The following is a 15,055-nucleotide window of genomic DNA, read 5'->3' as shown; positions in this document are numbered from 1 at the left end:
TTGCTTCCTCCAGCTTTCAGAGGACTTCCTTAAGCTGTACGTATTTAAGATGAACAGTGTTTCATTCGTTATCAATTACCTTTTTTATTTAGAGTTAATCTCAACTGAGCGAGACGCATAGTCTGAGTAGTTCCCGTTTTTCTTTTAACAATAGTTTATTTACAGGTCTCTGAAACATCTACAACATGGCAACACTGCTCTATATGTTACAACAGCTATGTTTTAAAATTACATGTTTTTCTTTTTTGCATCCTTCTTAAATGTGTACGGGAGTCATTACATCGCAGGTAAGTTATTTAACATTTACATCGAGAGTCACTTCTCACCATGGAGCATTACATTGCAGGTAAGTACTCAAAAGCAATATCATTAAAAAATACATATAGATGTTCTTAAGCTTAACCTATATAGATCAATCACACAAGCAGCGAAAGTCTCTGTGTACTTACAGCTAGGTCTGAGTTTAGATTGAAAAGGCGAATTTGGTTTTCTTAATAACTTTGGTGTCACTCAATAAATTTGCACAAAACATTCTAATAAAAGGACTCATCCAATTTGAATTTCGCATTGCAAGCCTCCTGAAGATCGATCAACATGAAACCTAAAAAAAAAGTGGAGAGTGGTATCAAAAAAGTGATTTTCCCGATTTCAATTCCAATTCCTAAAGGACTATTTGGTCTTTGATAACACAAAAAAGGACTGAATAAAATTACAAAAACACTTGAAACAGTAGAACCTTACTTATGGAAGTACCTGAGGACCTTATTAGGGCTTTGGCGGTCTCAGAACGGGGCCTCCACGCTGCCGCCCCGAGACCGCCAAAGCCATTAACAATGGCCCGCCACAATACAACTTATTTTTACTCTGGCGGGCAGTTCTTTGGCAGTCCCCCGGCTGTGCCTTTGAAAAAGGCACCGCAATGGGAGTTTCAAAGACAGTTCTTGCAGGGCATGGATCATGCCCTGCAGGAACTTGGGGTGCATGCACCCCATGGCACAGAGGCACAACTGGGTTCTGTAGGGCACCCTTTGTTTCCTCACCGCCACACTTTTCATGGCGATCGCACCGCAATGAAAAGTGTGGTGGTGAGGAAACTCCTAATATGCTTGGTGGTGCCGCAGCGGCACTGCCAGCAATTAGGGCCTCAGACCGCTATGCCACCACTAGGGATTGTGGATCCTTGACCACAGCAGCGGTCCAACCACCACAGTCCTAACGCGGTGGGCGGTCTGCCAGTCTGGCAGTCCCTGGTCTTCCACCACAGGTTTGGTGGTCCATGGACCGCCGATCTTGTGATAAGGGCCTGTGCCAGGTCCAGTGGCCAACTACCGCTGTGCAAGCCTGAAAGCCATCAATAGTTTGGGATGGCCACTCTCTGCGGGTTAGGTCCAGGTCCTGATATGGCTTGATGCTTCTGCAAACTTCCATGGCAGGTTAGTTTGCAGAAAATATATACCGATATATATAAAAAAATCTAAACAAAAAAACAGAGGGAAAAAAAACCCAAAGACGTAGAGGTTTTAAAAAGCCTCCTTCGAAAGAATGAAAAAAATCACTGTTAAAGCGAATCTAAGGTTGCAAAAACCAAAACAAATAATTTACTTAAAGCAAACCAAAGGATGATGTCAATGACGACGTAATTTGAGATGTCAGCGATGCCATCAAAGTAATTAACGTGTCATGAGTGATACCCGTACATAAGCAATGCATGACGGGGGACATGGTTACTTTACAAAACTAGGACTTGCAAATTTCAGTGGTTTTTAGGTTCTGTTTGTTACCCGTAACTTTGCTTTAACTCATTTTTTTTTCTTTTTTCAGAGAAGCCAGGCAGGAAATTACTTCTGGTCCCATGTTTGCCTAGTGCAAAGGACTGTTTCATAGCACCTACTTCAAAATTGCTGCTTTTTTATTTTAGACTTGATAACAATGAGGCTGCTGGCACTTCTGGTGCTGTTTTGCACCTTGTTACCAGCATGCTATTAATGAGGCCTACTTGGCTTACCCTGCCCTATGTCCCTTAGTTAATTCAAGGCATCAAACTATCGTGTACCCTAATTGATAATCACCAAATCCAGAGCTCTGAAAAACCAGAACCAAGCTAATCAAAGGAAAGAAATACCCAAATGATAAAGCATCGAAAAACACAACATTTCTCAATACAGGACCATGGTCAGGCTATCCATACATTTAATCTGACTCTTACCTTCTTAACCCTTACAATGACGCCTCGTCGGGGGTAGTGAGCGCTAGGTTAGTGCAATTATACAATACAATCAGAGTAAGATATTTTATCTCCTAAACTTCTATTACAGGGTAGGGTTACTCTAGGACTAATAAAGCAAGAATCACTATCAAAAGCAAGGGCTTTGTATGTATGCCCGACAGCCTCTAGCATATTTTTGCTCCCTTCTGGCCAGAACAAATACATGTGAACCTTGTCAAAGATCTCCTTAAATACTGCAGGTCCACATAAATCTGAACCAGACTCTCGTTAAGATTATTAAAGACCATAGTCAAAACTTTCATCCGCTTAGTAATTTCGAATGTCTGCAAGAAAAGTTGTTATTCCTCTTGCTAAAGAAACTTCTCTTTTTTTAAATATTTTGTCATCTGTTGCCCGATCTAAAGTCTCCTCTCCAGTTAAATTGAAGTTATGTGAATGAAATATATTTTTTTATTTGAAAATAACATTAACTATGATAGATTTTAATGCAGTAAATTATTTTGTACAACCTATTTTTCTGTAGATACAGTAAATCTACTTGCCCTACTACACATTTCATAAGATTTATGTTTTTCTCTCACACATTTATAAGTCCTTGCCCAACTCCTTAACTCTGGCACTGGACAACTTCTGGCAGATGACACCGGTGTGAAGCACTGTCCATCTGTCACCGGTCGTTACTTTGGGGAGATAGGGGACGTCTGTCGACAGAGAGGTTTTGTCATTATAGAAATTTGCTGCTAATGTGCATAATGCAGGTAAACACCAAACCGTTTCACCTGCTACATGTCAAAATTACTAATTTCAGTCAATTCTGTTCTAGTGGACAAATTGTTGAAGACATAAGAAGATAACTTACACGTAACAAATGTTTCCTTAGTATATCAAATTATGGAGCATACGTAAATTATATATACCTAGACACAAATCACTGCAAAGCCATTCAACTGTTCTCCACTCCTTTCTAAGTCATAGAAGAGAAACCACGCTTCTGGAAGTGTGGGACAGCCTGTTATAGACACCATAATGAAAAACCGTTGTCATGGTCATTCATGACTTGTTCACACCATTTGATGCAGTGCCCCTCTTGGTCCTGCTGGACAGACTAGTCTCAGTTAACCATGCCAATAGTAGTTTCTAAAAGGTTAAAGGTTTTAATGAGAATGTCTAACAGGGTCAGGTTCTCTTGTTGGAAGGCATATAACTTTAGTATCTCTGGAAACTCATCTCTTATGGATTTTCTTTACCACTACATGGCTCCCACGTTTTCCATCTGACCAAAAGTTTTAGCCGAATCTCATTCATATGTAGCAGTCGTGTAATCCAATCAGTTTGATGGATTCACTAGTTCAATGTATCCATTCAGGGACGGATGAAGTCCAGTAAGCTTTTGTGTAACGTCAGAAAGAAAAATAATGGTTTCGTCTATGAAGGGGGTTTAGCCCATCGGGATTTTTTTCCCATTCTCTTGCGCAGACACCAGTCTGTAGCACCTAAGATGAACAAGCTTGACTTCATCATCAAACCCAACATGCCTTGGACCAAAATAATTTCTGAGTTCCTACTGCAAAGGATTCAGACTAAAAGGCAGTTATGGAGGTGGACCTGCCTTCTATTTTTGACTCGTTACTAGTATTCTTTTACAAACAAAGGTTCCTTGTAAACTCCTGAGAAGCCCACAGATGGTTGTCCCTCTGTTGTGCGGTTTGAAGAAAAGAACCAATAGCAATCAGCATTGGCGCCTCAAACAAAGAATTGAAAGCACCATTTCTAATGATTAGACACCTCAACTAGCGCTTTTGTGCCTCTTTCACATAAGTGAACAGTTGCACCCCATCTGCTTTCTCACATTTTATAGATTAGCCCATGCACACGATTTGCCATATAGAGCCCCAGTCTGAAGCTGGTAAATTCTAATTTGAAAATTGTAATCAAGTGATATTGAATACCACTAAATATCACACAGGTCTTTTCTTCATAGGCACTCCAACAGAAGCCCCTGACCAGGCTGTATACTATAGGCTAGGAAGCAGTTGCCTAAACAGAGAAGCGGTCGTAAAGGGTGCTTTTAAATCATTGTAACTCACTATCTATGTAATATTTAGTCAGGGAAAATGTGGCAATTTCGAACACTGGAAACAGCCATAAACACATCCTAAACTAATGCAGAATGTATTTATTGACTACAATGAGTCGCTTGTGCAGAAAAGAAAATCTTACCCAGGAGTATTTTAATGTACTAAAAATCCACACGCCTTCTGAAGAAAATGTACAAAATCCTTAAAATGTCAGTGTAATCTGTTCCATTGCTATACATCCTTTGCAGAGTGTAATTGAAAAATAATGCACATGCTGTGGGAACATGTACAACAGAGCACACATTTCAGCAGGAGTATCCACAAACTGAAACCGTGTGTGGATGTGGTCACCTTTCAAGATGAATACAGCAGAGAGAACCTGAGAAACTGGAGGTCGGTAAACAAACATCTCCATAACAGAACAACGAAGAAATTTGATTCAACACTGTGCGGTTTCATATTAAAAATTATTTCACAGTAGTTATGTGAACTCCAAGCTGGTAGCCCTCGTCCATCAAGTTGTGCAATAAGTGGACTAAACAAGGCATCTGCCAACTCTGAGTAATTTTGGTTCATAAAATAACCTTTTACCTATAATCACTAAACCTGCCCTTCTTTAGGAAGTCACTTGAAATGTTTATAATAGACCTCAAAAGGCACATGCCAACTTCTCACGTTTTCATGGGCCATACCGGTTTCTCTTCTTCGGGCACAGGACAAAAAAATATATATATATCTCAATAATCTATTGGTGTACTTTGTAGCTTATCACGTTAAAAAAAAATCTGTGAAACCATTGCGAGAGAAAATGGGGTTCTGTTGCAGTACCTCCTACTTATTGCCTGGCTTTTGATGCAACTTTGTGGAGCACTGAGTCCCTGCCATCTACTTTCCCCGTACCAGTGTTCTTCCCTACAAGTGTCCCACAGTTGGCCCTTCAGGCCCCCATTAAGTCCCTAGTAAAGGGTACCTGGGGCATTGTGACTTAAGAGAATCCGCTACGGATCCCTCGCCTAGGCTATGCAGACTTCCACTGCAGCATGCATACCCTGGTGCAGACAAAACGACCAAGTGGACATGGCACACTGTCTGTCTGGTATACCAACTAGCACTTCCTAAAGTATAGGTAAGTCACCCCTCTAGTAGGCTTTACAGCCCTATGGTAGGGTGCACTATATCACAGGTGTGGGCATATCTGCCAAAGCAGATATGCCCCAATAATATTTAAGTCTATTCGTAGATATTGTAAGTGCCAGGAAAGCCAGAGAGTTCATGGGCTGGAAACTTGACATCTCGAGTTCCCTAGCACCATGATGACTTCTCTGAACCCAGGAGCGTTTGGTACGAAACTACTCCTCCAAATAAACCCACACTGATGCCAGTGGGGGATTTATTGAAACATACTCAGAGGGCACCTCAGACGTGCCCCCTGAAAACCTACCAACCATGGTTTGGTCACAGACTGGCTTTAGGCAGCCTTTCGCCAGCAGACATGTTTCTGGACCCCTGGGTCTAGAGCCCTCGCTCTCTGGGAACCAGAAACAAAGCACATCATGGGCAGAGGGGTTACACCACCCCCTCTAGAATGGGCACAGTGCTTGAGAGGGAAGCTTCAAAGGCCTGCCACCTTTGTAATGCAAGCACCAGCCTCTGCTGCTAGCAGCATATGGCAGCCCCCAGTTTTAGATCCCCACTTTGTGCAGAAAAACTAGGAATAATAGGCATGCCCACCTCTGCCAACTCCACCCCTAAGGTGCAAGAGGTAAGGAGAAGCACATCTTTCAGTCCCCGCCATCTTGAAGATGGTGGGACTCATCCAATCAGGACTAGGACTATGCTCCCTCCCACAGGTGGGTAGCATAATTGAGGGTGTGTCAGGTGCCTATTGGCCCTACCGGTCATTCCCTTAAAATGCCACTTAATCTAGTATTTAGTTGACTCTCCCAGACCCTGAAACTAGTTCCTTCCAACCTAAGATGAGAAGACGAAGAAGATGCCATGCAAAGAAAACTGAAGACAACCACTGATTTGGCCCCAGCCCTACAGGCCTGTCTGCAGCGTCAAAGATCCTGCAAACAACGCCTGTCCCGAAGCCAGTGAGCTCCAAAACCCTTGGGTGGACTGCCTGCCTTCAAAAAAAGCTGACCTATCTCCAAGAAACCACAAAGGACTCTGGTGCCCTCCGGAACCACGATTCCTGACCACTCCGCACCCGACGCCTACTGCCTATGTCCACGTGGCTCACCGATCCAGAAAAGGTTCCCCAGCGATCCAGAGTCCAAGTCCATCGTTGGCTGACCCCTCCTGGACTCCACAACACCACCTGCAGTGTGAATCCAAAGGCTCCCCGCGACCGGCTCTGGTAAGAAAAACCAGAAGTCAAAGGACACCTCGTCATCTGAAGCCTCTGGGCCATGGGAGAGCTCGACTGAGATGCTGTCCCTACGACCTACAGCATTCCAACTTACCTCTACTTTCGCTGGCTTCCTTCATGCAGCCTCCTGGTTGTTGCCTGCAGTCAGTTTTCCAAACCGAGTTTCTCAACTGAAATGCAATGGGCGCCCAACAATGTGCTTGCACCCTGCACCTGGCCGCCTGTGCCGCTGTGGTGTATGCTTGGCGCTGCCTTGTGCTCCCCGTGCTTACCTAAACCTCCGAAGCTTGAGCCCTGCAGCCACTTCACTTAGCTGCAGGTAGCATGTCTTCAAGCACCCACAGTCTTCATTGAGTCGATTTTTAATTTTGACCTCTGCACCATGCCACCACTATGCCGCTGGTGGTGCAGTGTTTGCGCCTATCTGAACCTTGCCCTCTGCTAACCCTGCAACCCGAAGACTGGATTTGTAATTTGTTCACTTACCTATAAAACAGCAATATTGATTCCTCCATAGGTTAACATTGCAAAAACTGAAAACTGCACCAAGTGTCCACTTTGGAACTTGAAAAGAATTCAGATTTAAAAACTTACTTATCTTTTTACAAAGATCTTGGCCTTAAAATAAATCTTGAGCAGAGCTTATTTTTATAAAATTGGTGTGGATCTCCTTTTTGAGTCGTGTGACATTTATTGGTCATTGTGTGCATAACAAATGTCTTACACTCCTCCGAGTTAGGCCCAACGCTGCTCGCTCACACTACCACAAAGAGAGCACTTTAGACTTTCATTGAGCCCTGTACACTTCTGGGGGAATTTCTGGACTCTGTGCACGGTATAACCACCCAGTGGTATACTATATACAGAGCCAGCGTCCTACACACTACAATTAAACATATAGTTTGGCTATTTGTCTCATTCAGATCCTAATTGTCCAATGCTTTTTAACCCTTATTTTAGGGGTTGAACCTGTGGATCATCGATAACACCACTGAATGCTAGAACACTCTCCTCGGGCCAGCTTGTACAGGACTATCAGCAATTTAGCCAAAAGTGTTACATTTCTGGGGGTACTTATCAAAAAGGAAGCCTCATTAAAGAAGCAAGTGCTGTGGCAAATATTTGTGCTCACTTACCCTGTGGATAAAGGACAGCTCTTCCTTTCCATCCAAAAGGGAACCATGCCTCTCTTGCTAGCACATGCATCCGATCTAGGCTGAGGCTACTCACTAACTTAATAACTCTTCAATGGGCTCAAGACCTTGTGATAAGTTTTAAGATCTATATACTTTCAACTGCATAGCCCCTGTTCTGAAAGCCCTCCGCTGGAACGCCACGAAGCAAAAGGTACAGTTTAAATACCCTCTTATACATGTGGTTTATAAGTAATAAAATAAATACCCATGCATGGTGATCCCATGCTTGTTCTCAACTAGATTCCCAAATACCTGTAAGTAACTCTTACTTCCATCTAGTTCTGGGACATATAGTTACTTATACGCAATGTAAGTCCCCTTTCTCCCCACACTCCAAGTATAATGGTATGCTCTTACAATAGTCCCTCTGATATCTTACTTATGGTCCCATTCATGTCTCTTCTAAGTACAAGTCGGAGTATCCTGCAGGTCCTATCTGTGCTGTTGCCTGAGGTTCCTGCTGGCATTCCATGTTCAGCTGTAAATGGCTCATATCTGCATGTTTGCTGGTCTCTGTGATGCCCTGCACAAGCAGAAACAACTTTGCAGAACGGCAGAGAGTCGCTGGAGAAGCAACTTCTCAATAGCCCATAACACTTTATATTCCCAATCTTTGAGCATCTATAAAAAGATGTTACTGGACAAGAAAAGCAGCTACTTTTCAAATAAAATCCAGCAGGCAGGCAACTCCAGCAAAGCACTATTCTCAACTTTGAAGAAGCTAGTCAAGCTTCCCGAACCACAAAAAAAGGACATTAGCGTGGCTTTCTGCAACCAACTATCGGGGTATTTTAAGGACAAAGTACAAACCATTTTCGAATCGCTCTCAGACTGGGACGACGGCATGGTAGTCACTCCCGCCACAATTTCCCCATGCCCCACCAATGTCTTGGATTTGTTTGTGCCACCAAACATAGAACAAGGGGAGCAGGCAATTAAATCAATAAAATCCGGGCCACCATCAGCCCCCTGTCCTCCCAACATATTCCATATGGCACTGGATACAATCAGTGAACAACTTAGCATTTTTTTAAAAGAAATAATTAGCTCAGGTGTCTTTCCAGTCCAGACGCATGGAAGACAATATCAATTCTCCCATTATTGAAAAACCCCAATTTAGATCCCAAAGACAACAGCAGTTACAGACCAATAGCAAGGATCCCCTGCCCGGCCAAGGTCCTGGAAAAATTCTGAACTCCCAACTAAGGACCTTCATCTCCTCGGCAGATCTGCTGGATTCATCACAGTATGGATTCCGACAAGGACATGGCACTGACACCGCCCTGATCATGGCAGCAGAGGCGATCCGGGCAATACTGGACACAGGTGCCAAAGCCGCCTTGATGCTGCTGGATCTGTCAGCGGCCTTTGACACTGTGAACCATGACACTCTAATCAGAAGGCTCCAAGAGGTGGGAATCAAGAACTCTGCTCAAACACTGCTCAAATCCTTTCTGAACAACAGATACCAATATGTCCAGATAGGGGACTCCTGCTCAGAACAGTTCACTCTGCCTTGTGGTGTGCCGCAGGGCTCCTCTTTAAGCCCCACCCTGTTTAACCTTTAGGTGACCCCTTTACCTAAGGTCATCAGGCAACTCTGATTTACACTTATATCTTACGCTGATGACACCCAAATAGTGGTGTCCATCTCTAGCAAGCCAGAGGAAACAGCTGAGCGTATTAACAAGTGCATGTCCCACATAAACCAATGGATGGGGACAAACTGTCTAAAGCTTAAAGGAACCAAAACTGAGGAACTCTTATTAGGCTCGGACACATCCTTCTGGTCACAAAACTGGTGGCCTTCCAGTATAGGCGCTCACCCTACCCCAGTCAATAAAGTGAGGAACCTGGGTGTCATTTTTGATGGCAGACTGACCTTCCAACACCAGGTCAACAAAGTCGTCTCACTGGCGTTTCTCACTTCAAAATCAATCCGTAAAGTGCGCTCCTTTATTCCCACTGAAGCAGTAAAAACCCTAGTAACGGTCCTAGCCATGGCTAGACTGGACTATGGAAATGCACTATACTTAGGCCTTCAGAAACAGCACATAGTTAAACATCAGCGAGCACAAAACGCTGCCACCAGACTGCTGCTAGACGTCCCCAAATTCCAGCCCATCTCTGAAGGCTTGAAAAAACTCCACTGGCTTCCTATGAAGAAAAGAATAGACTTTAAAGCCCTATGTCTAACATACAAAGCTGTCCACGGAAATGGACCAGCATTCTTGAAGCAACACATCACATGGAACCATCCTTCAAAGCACCTACGCTCAGCGCAGAGCAAACTCCTCCAAACACCAAAATTCAAGAAAGCGAGCTGGGGAGGAAGAAGCTTTGTCCTGGGCACTGTGAGGCTGTGGAACCTGCTTCCGTTAAATATCAAAAGCTGCCCAACACTGCTTGGTTTCAGAAAACTACTAAAGACATGGCTCATTTCAAACTAAGATATACCATCTTTAGCAATTCCTCCGCAAAGCGCCTAGACGCCCCCGGGCAATCATGCGCTACACAAATTCCACAATCAAATCGTCTTCATCCCACCCCTGCAGGTGCAGCCATGAATTTTTGTCTCATTATTTTTGAAGGGCAATCTGGTCTCTTGAACGATGCACACTCTCGCTTCCTAGTGCTCTTGGTCTCTTTAAGGACCCCACTCTCCGACATGCCCTGGGACGCTGCACATTCTCTTACATTTCTTTGTGCTCGCAGACCTCTCTGTGACTTTGATCTGAAGAACAATTTTCTGTGCTCAAGATCACTGCAGCCATTCTAGGCAGATGGGTTTTTCTGAATCACATTTGACTTGTGGTGGCCTTGTGGGCATATTCTTGCAAACATGTCCATCATCATGTTCATGCAAGCATCACTTGCATCTTATCCTTAATCGCACTGGTGACCCTAAAGTCTTGAGGGCCTCTCTGCATTCCAGATCCGGATTTAGTTACACTATCTTCGAGCAACTGAAGTAAATGTTCAGCTTTCAACTGCATTGTATATCATTAATAATCCCCTTCCAGGATATAGGAGACCTCATGATCTGGGCAGATAGCCACTCCAACACGTATGTATGTAAATGTATATGTATTTATATAGCGCCGAATCACCCCTAGGGGTATCTCAGCGCTGTACTCATACCGCTGAAAGAACCCTTCCTGGCTTTCCGTGTGAAGTGTCCACTCCTGGGCACCCCCATGGTGAAGCCAGGCATCCCAGCGCTGTTGGGGCCATTGTGGAGATTAAGCAAGCTATTGCCCAGAGTTGCAGCGTGGGACCCATGATTAGAATAGGCACTGAGGCGAGAATATCCGGTCCGAGGAATTTATAGCCCGATACCATGCCGCGGCGGGAATCGAACCCTGGTCCCGGACCAGTGCTCTGCATCGAGATCTGCTGCTCTAACCATTGAGCCACACTTCTCCACTGTACATGTTTAAAATCACATCTGTTGGAATGCCTGGGATTTAAAGTTTATCAGCGTACTCACAAACTCAGGTAGAGATGCTAATTGTATTTTTCAGGAAAACCAACATAATCATCAGACAAATGGTCAGACTATTCCCTTAGCCTCTTCTATTTGGCAGATAAATGCTGTCACTCAGCTTACCCCATACTAAAAGTCTAGTGGATGGACCATCCTAGTCAAGGAACCTAAAAATGCATACCAACACCTTCGCCAAAGTATTTCATTCCATCAGGATCCCAACAGCTATGATCCTGGATGCTCTGGAAAAAAGTGAAGAGAATCCCAAATGGTAAAGCCACCTCATCTTGCACTAGGCTGAGGTCATTAGTTCACATTGGTTTTCTCACAGTGAACTATTTAAAAAATAAACCAAAACTTGCAAGGCACTGGAGTAAACCAAAACTTGGCTAGGACCAAACAGCATCCAACGTTTAACGGTATGGTATTTTTATATATGCCCAATCTAAAAACTCCTGGGCTCATAGCTAACTTTAGACGAAGGTTGGGTCTATCTTAGGTTACCAAAACTTTGAATAATGTGCAATTCTCTTCTTATTCAGAGCAAACAAAGATTAACAGTTCGGCCTCTGCTCTTGCAGCAGTATGGGAACCATCCTCACATAAATCAGGGAGGTCACGAGTATGCATTTGTTATGCTGCGAATATCTGAAGAAGGCTAGTGTTTGTTAAATACTTGTGGATTTCCATAGTCATTTGGGGCTAAATGCTTTCCACTGCATCAGCCTAAAGATTCCAAAACCAAAGCCATTGCGCAAGAGGATTATTGACCAGGAGCTTTCTTTCCTCAAATTCACTCTAGGTCTAAAACCTCTTGTTTGAAATCTTAGTTCTAACTTTAATTAGACGCTGGCCTGTACTTGTTGGCCTTCACCTGAAGACTCCTGCAGAGGACCATACTCTACAAAGAAATATTACAAATTGATGCTTTGGTCCGCAATGTTGTCATATTCCATCTCAATATATTATGATAGGTTCCGTGACCAAATGCTAAACAATGTGTATAAGGCTTAAAGCTATGCATTTTTTTCCTCAAGTGAAGAGAACTAACTCCAATACAATTGCCATGAAAGCACTTTACTGGCTGTAAACTAAAAAAGAAAAAAATCCTATGCATGATCCACAAAGCTTGCCATGTATATTAGACACACCCAACTCCACCTTAATATACTCTGATTCTACTATCCGACCAAGTGACTAAGGTCAACAAAGAAAAAAACATGCAGGCCCTCTGAAGTAAATTTTCGCAGCGGATTCCTCTAGTATCCAGTGCTCTACTGCCGGGGCCACTGGAACAATGCAATTGTGCGGTCGCAGCAATTTTCGCATAATTATAGATTTGCTGCATTTGCCAAACAATCCATCATCTGGCTGCATAATATGCCTATTTTAACAAAAAAATTGTTTCTAGCTCAAACGGTTCAAAAGTATACTAAAAGTGCTGCAACACGTGTTGCTGCGCAGTTAAAGTCCCTTTGCAAAGCTGGACGGGTCACCTTTCTGTTCTTTGCTATATTGCGGTATTAAACTGGTACTAATGAGGTGCAATCAAGTTTAAACATTATGAAATAATGAAGCAATACTATTACAAAATGTGTTGCATCATTTTCCTTTTCTTGCTGCATAATTTACTCAACGCTGCAGCATAATTTGGCCCTCTCCTGGCGCATAATTCCAGTGACCCCGTCTACTGCTTAGTGTTTGCCTTTCACCAGACGGTATGAAGTTCAGCAAGGTGTCGAAGACACCTGCCGAGTTGTGCAAATAGTTTTTAAACTTGTACTGGAACACTATGCTCTTTACTTTCCGACAACCACAGGATTCTGAAGAAGCTTCCCGGTAGTATGAGGGCTACATAAACAACAAATAAATAAATGACTCAAGAAAGCATTTTTAGAATCTTCATCTTTCCTTGTCTCTGTAAGCCTACCGGTGCCCCTGCCCCTCAATGCCTCCCAGGTGCATATGGCCCTTGGTCTCGGTTGAGTCCACTTAGCTACGAAACCCTGCAGAATTCCAAGGCTCAAGGCTCCTAGGAAGGGCATATTTTCTAGTTCTCTGTAGATGTGCCTTGGTCTTACAGTGCCTCATTGTTTTTCAAAGTCTAATGAAAACATCCTTGAATATATTTCACCAGCCGGACTCCTGACCCTACACGGTACCTTGTACTAAAGTCCTCGATCCCTTTAATACTCCTGAGGAGTTCCTGATTTGTAAAGGGACCACCCTATATCTTAGAATCCCTACAGGGCACAAATGCTTAGGGGCCTTTGTGAAGACAGCTTACTCCACTGGACCCCAGAAAGTTGCCATTTGTTTCTGGGTATTATAGGTTCACTTGGAACCTCTGTTCTTCGTAGATCTTACAGAAGACCTGAATCGCCACTACTCTTTGCTGAGGCACTTGACGTAGCACTGTCTTAGTCACTACGGTGTTTTACTGACTGCGACCCCTCCTCCCCACACAATATATCCCCTTTTGCAAGATTTCTAATATATAATTTTACAATCACAACCACTGCAGAGTCTCATTTCCACGAGCTTTGAGTCCCTGCAGAAACTATGTCTCCTTGACGTTGTAAGCCTCCCATACTGATTGTCCCTGCGCCACCCAGAGTGGGGTGGGTGGCTCTTGGTTCATCCGTAGCATTTTAGAGTTGGGGCCATTGCGAGGGCCTCTTGATTGCTCCCCTTTGCTCTTGCAAGGCATTTTCCCTCGACTCTTGCTCACAGCAGCTCCTGCAAGGCTATGTCATTTAAGGCGATAGTTCCAGGTTCCTACAGGTATCACCCCACTTGACATCAGCTGGTCCCACCTTCCCCTTGCGCGCCAGGGGGGGACCCCTTTCCCTCCTTAGCGCGTGAAGGGGGGGGGAAGAATCTCTTTTCCCGAGTGCCCGCCGGCATCCTACCAGTAACCACGGACTGCCACCTCACACATACCTGCGCCCAGGGGGTTGCTAGGGGCCCTCCCCTTCCCATGAAGGTAGGGGGTCGCTGCTAGCACTCAGAGGGCGGCGAGCTCATAGCTCTCACTCTCCCTGGGCTTCACAATCAGCATACTGAAACCCCATCAGCCTCCATCATGGATGAGGGCTAGAAGCGAAAGGCTACCGGAAGAGGCAGTCGATCCCAAATACAAAAGAACTGTAATTATGGTAAGGAGAGTGGCCATCTTTGAATATCTAGTCAGATTCTTCTTTGAGGGGAGCCTACTTTGCAGAAGTTAGAAAAAGAGAAATTGTGTTAACGTTTGACACATTATCTTTTATATTGTAAATAATTCAACGAAAGTAGAAAATGCATAAATACGAATGAATTTAATTATATAATGACAGTAGAAAGTAAATTGTTGGCAGTGAAATTCTAAATAATTGAGTTACATCCTGACACCGCTACTCATAAACACTGTATTTAAATAGTAAGTTGGGATTCTGCAATTTTTTTCAGAGTTAGTAATATTTGTGCGGGAACCTGTAAACGTTCAGTATACCGTTTTAAAGCAAACAGCTTACTTTAAAGATGGCCACTGCATTCACCAGTCCAGCAGAACCCATCTTAAGTTTTGCCCGTCCATAAAACCTAATGACAACTAACAAGAGCAGAACGCGAGGCATATTGGCCATGAATCGTTTATGTGTACACCATGCGCAATATGTTTTTTTATGCTACATATAATCTGTATCAAATAAA

General features: G+C 43.7%; 2 protein-coding genes across 3 annotated transcripts in view; one reads left to right on the top strand and one right to left on the bottom strand.

Moving 5' to 3' along the window:
- Positions 1 to 14,444, bottom strand: part of CPSF2 (cleavage and polyadenylation specific factor 2) — a 187,365-nt gene extending 172,921 nt beyond the window's left edge. Inside the window, exons 1-2 of one of the 2 annotated variants that reach the window (XM_085626507.1) lie at positions 14,306 to 14,441; positions 450 to 601 (exon numbers count right to left, since the gene is read on the bottom strand). The gene's annotated coding sequence lies outside the window, so the exon portion shown is untranslated. Of the gene's footprint in view, positions 1 to 449; positions 602 to 14,305 lie in introns of both variants that reach the window. The other variant, XM_085626508.1, reaches the window with a different exon arrangement.
- The window catches only part of NDUFB1 (NADH:ubiquinone oxidoreductase subunit B1), a 38,387-nt gene continuing 37,643 nt past the window's right edge, over positions 14,312 to 15,055 (top strand). The window contains exon 1 of the transcript XR_014968846.1: positions 14,312 to 14,520. The gene's annotated coding sequence lies outside the window, so the exon portion shown is untranslated. The remainder of the gene's footprint in view (positions 14,521 to 15,055) is intronic.

This window comes from Triturus cristatus, chromosome 9, assembly GCF_964204655.1.
Source record: "Triturus cristatus chromosome 9, aTriCri1.1, whole genome shotgun sequence".
NCBI classification, from domain to species: Eukaryota; Metazoa; Chordata; class Amphibia; order Caudata; family Salamandridae; genus Triturus; species Triturus cristatus.
Note: the sequence above shows the minus strand (reverse complement) of the source record. Positions and strands in the feature narration are given on the sequence as shown.